The following is a 4,548-nucleotide window of genomic DNA, read 5'->3' as shown; positions in this document are numbered from 1 at the left end:
GTGTACTTCTCAACGAGGGGGTCAGTGTCCCTCTCCTCCTCAGCCGCCTCTATTTCCTCTTCTCGTTCTGATACTAATTCTTCAGTTGAGGTAGATAGTTCCAAATCCGCTGCTATGGTGTCAGTCGCTGTTATTGTTGTTGTGGTTGTTCTTTCAGCTGGGATTGCTGTAGTATCGGAGTGAGAAAAGAACGTAGCGCCTCCAATAACTGAGTTTGAGTTTGCCATACCGCTTATCTAACATAATTGGCCCTTTGTTCTGCCACCACTCTTTTCGGAGTGTATTGTTTGTTAGGTATAGTCGGCTGTTGGCTAGATGCTATTTGTGGTCGCGAGGTGGGTGGGGTACTAACTGGCTGGGTTTGCATTTCTTGCTCCCGCTGCTGTTGCGTATATTTCTTCCCTTCACGCCGAGTTCTGGGCCTAATTCTTTTTTATTTCGTTGTATCTGAACTTACATTATCCATATTATCACCTAAAAACGCGCGGACCTACAAGAAACACTCACTCACGTTTTACTGACCATCACTATTTTAAAATTTTTGATTAGCGACGGAAACGAACGGCTTAGAGTCACACGTTCTAACCAACATAAAGAAATCATGTGCTTATAGACTCACTTCTGTTGTTTTTTCTAACTGACTAACATATCATTGGCAATGGAATGTTATTTCATTTCGAAAGTATGGGGTAGCTCTGAAAAGGGCTGTTTTTGTGTGAACGAGGAGCTATGGCAATCTTTTAGGATCTAAGAGTGCGACCTCCTCTGGCGACAGGCTTTCTCACAGGATAAAGTCTGCTTCTTCGGAAAGAGAAGGAGAACTCTTTGGTGTCGACACGACAGTCGACAAAACCTCTGTCAGGTTCATGCTGCTGCTGCTGCTGTTGCTACTCTCTCTGCTGATTCTGAAGTCTGTACTTCTCCGTCCATTCTTCTTTCACCTTCTTGATTTCCTCGCTGAAGAGCTCTTCTATCAGGTCTTCAGTGACTTTCAACATTCTAACATTGTCTCTCTCTTCAGGTCTCGGTATGAGACTTGTTATGACCCTATGAAAATTCAGTAGGCTTCGTTCACCTTGGCTAATCTTGAGCACATCTTCGTAGGAGGATGAGTCGACAGTGGATGGTCAGACTGGAGACTACCCCGTTTTTATTGTGAAAGCGCGGACGCAAAGGAAAACATCCCTACACAGTTTCGAGTCTGAACGCTAGTGTCATGTGAGGAATAGAGAGAAGTCAAAGAGCATGAATCATGATACCCATAGCAAAACAAACGACAAACACATTTTTTTTTTCTTCAAAACACAACATTTTTATTCCAATAACTTACCACTAACAATTCCCAAACATTTTTTAACATTAACCATTCAATCAACTATAAACATTTTTTTCCAACTAACTATCTATTTTGGACATGGCTGACAACATTGTGATTGGAAGTCACTGGGTCACTGATGTACACTACGTTTCCTAGCTAAAGACAAAAGTTAAGTATAATGGTCACAAAACCATCGATCTACTTTCTCATCGTTTCTAGAAGAATGACGATCAAAATAAGTCACTAAATGTTCTAAAGAATATCCCAGACTGCGATGATGCAGAACATACATACAACAATGAATCTGTGCCTTGTAATTTCACATTTTTGAATCGTCTGGTCTGAGTATTTCTTCCCATAAAGTCAATGATATCGTCTTCCAAAGGGGGAAATCCATACGAATCAAAATATTCCACACATCCTTCTTGAGGAACGTAGACAGCTACCCATTGGGTTCCTGGGAGATGACTGTCGTCCGTGTTGATTACATAAGCTTGATGGTCTTGAGGTTTGCGATGAGAGAGTTCATCTTTAGCACATACGACAGGATTCCAAGAAGCAGTGTACGAACTGTGATTCAATAAAGGTAATAAAGTTTCCAGGTATCCATTTTTGGTGTGTTTTTGTCTTCACAGGTAATGATAAGTGATCCATTCGATCCTGACTTTTTGCTTGAAAATGTCTGACAAGTAGCCGTTTCTTCGCCTCGTCTCCCAACTCTGATCCAAGGGAGCTTCTATGCGATGGATCTCTTGAGTTGTTAATGGAGGACAAGAATGTTCACGCAAGTCTTTATACCACTATTGCAACACGTCTTCTTCCGAGATGAGACTCCAAGCTTCGTCCAGATATTCGTCCAATTTTTCTTCTTGATTGAGCATGAGACATTTATCGTGTTGAATTTGACTGGGATGATCGTTGTGACATCCATAGCAATCTTTCTTGATCAATTCCTTAATTGTATCTCCCAGGACTGTAGCAAAACAGCCGACTAAATGTGCTTCTTGTTCTGGTCATCGGGACTTCATCATTATGACTTCTTCGTCTTTGTCTTGGGGTTCTCCTTTCATGGTCTCCTCACATTCCATGTCCAAAGTTTCTCCACTAGGTAAAGAGGGATAACAGTTTTCCATATGCGCGATTATAAGGATGTTATCTCAGTTGATAAGGTCGCATGTTATCTTGGAAGATTTCTTGGAATGGGAGAGTGTTCTGAGTATTTTAGGCCATTTGGACATCCAACACACGAGATGACTAGAACTGCAATAATTGGACCCATACCAGATTTTTACTTTCGTTTTGAAGACATTTTATCGACCGCGGTTGGGCTCCAATAGTTTTATTACGATATATGCTTGATATAGAAATAGTGATATCGTTGGTTGTAAGTGAAGCAATTATATCATATCGTCCGCGGAAACAAGATCGGTTATCACTACAGAAGAAATATTCTCCTGATGAAAATCCGGATACCGATCTCGAAAATAAATTTGCAAAAGATCTTGGCAGACACATAATTGGTTAATTTACACAAGATGTTGAAGAGTGACATCGCTCCATCTTGGGACGAATGGAGAATAAAACGAAAAAATATTCTTAGTTATTCTGATTCCGCCGACGTAAAATCTAAGGAAACATATTAAAAAATAAACAGATGTCAAAATTTTCATCAGCATCATCGGTATATCATCATGTGGCCAAACATAAGCAATTCATCTCAATGGAGCTGGAGCTTCTGGTAAAAGAACACACATGATTGAATTATTTCGGAATTTTGATATGGTTGTTTTGACACCCACAAATAGACTCGCTTGAGAAATGAGCGAGCATGGAGTTAATCTCCTACTTATTACAGCTTCTTTAGAAGGAAGAGAGATGCATGGACTCCTGATATTTTTGGTGCGAAATATGTTCCTAATATCATCTTGTTACGTATATTTGATTTAATTTATATTTTATTTAATTTGTGTTGTATTTGATTTGATTGTTTGTGGGTTTTGGAATCTTTTTATATTCTTTACATGTGAATGTAATGTAATTTGGTTTAATATGAATTTGATATTTTCCAGAAAATTCAGTTTGACCTGAATCTTTCCATAAATACTTAATAATAGAAACACTTGTTTCTATTTTTGACTTAGTTCCTGGCCTTGATTGAGGGTCAATTAAACAACGTTTATTCTCGGAGTAAAATTATTGGTTTGTATTAAGGACATACAGGGGCTATGTGATTTTTATATGTAAACATGATCACGTGATCCTCTAGGCATTTCCAAAATTGCAAAATACTTAGTATTAATAGTGATGTTTAGAGAGAGAGATCTAAGAGTTATGGGGATTTTAAACACTTGATGTCATGTTGTTTTCTTCTGCAGTGACTAGTTTTGAGTTTTTGAGTTTTATTTTAATTTTTCGGATTCTAAAAGATTAATTTGCTTTTCTGTAAATATTTTGTGCTTTCACAAATTCTTGAACAAACACATTTCTTAAACATTTTATCTGGGATTTCCAAAAACCCGGAGGATTAATTATTGTGTTTCTACAAGGAACTGTAGACTTCAACACAGTACAGGTTACAGCATACGTCATCACCTTCCATCTTGGATTCTTCGTCGGGACTCGAACTTGAATTCATTAGAATATGTTATTCTTAGGACTTCTAAACTATTATTCATGGATTATTCTTGGATTATTTTGGATTTGATTCTTGAAACTGTAAGTTCTCATATTATTTCATTTTTACAATATTTTTTCCAGGAAAATAAATTATTTATTGTATTTTTCAAAGCTTGTTGTTTTCACTCTTTCTTGTGTTACTGATTTTTCGAGCCTAAACTCATAACAATTATCGGGGATGAGATATGCACGGTATTCGTGGAGGTATTAAAAATATTTCTTGATTACCTGTTGACGAGAAATACTGCTGTTATCATGTGCGGCGATCATGGTCAAACAGCACCCTTTGTTGGATCATTCCCGCATGAATGGCTGAAAACGTTTGTCGATTATTGTGAGCAGATAGTTGAGCTATTGATGAAGCGACGAAAGACCTTAAACAGTTAATCAGACTGCAGCGAGATAAGATTCAATGTGAGATAATGCGTGAAGGAATTTCAGCGACTGTGATTAGTGATTTTTGAATTAGTGTAGGCCTGCTGATCTGATGTTGCTAGTCGGAAGATAGTTCGTGATACACTTCAACACCAATTATTTATATTACATAAAGAAAC

This window comes from Sinohyriopsis cumingii, chromosome 5, assembly GCF_028554795.1.
Source record: "Sinohyriopsis cumingii isolate HCF-2022 chromosome 5, ASM2855479v2, whole genome shotgun sequence".
NCBI lineage: Eukaryota > Metazoa > Mollusca > Bivalvia > Unionida > Unionidae > Sinohyriopsis > Sinohyriopsis cumingii.
Note: the sequence above shows the minus strand (reverse complement) of the source record.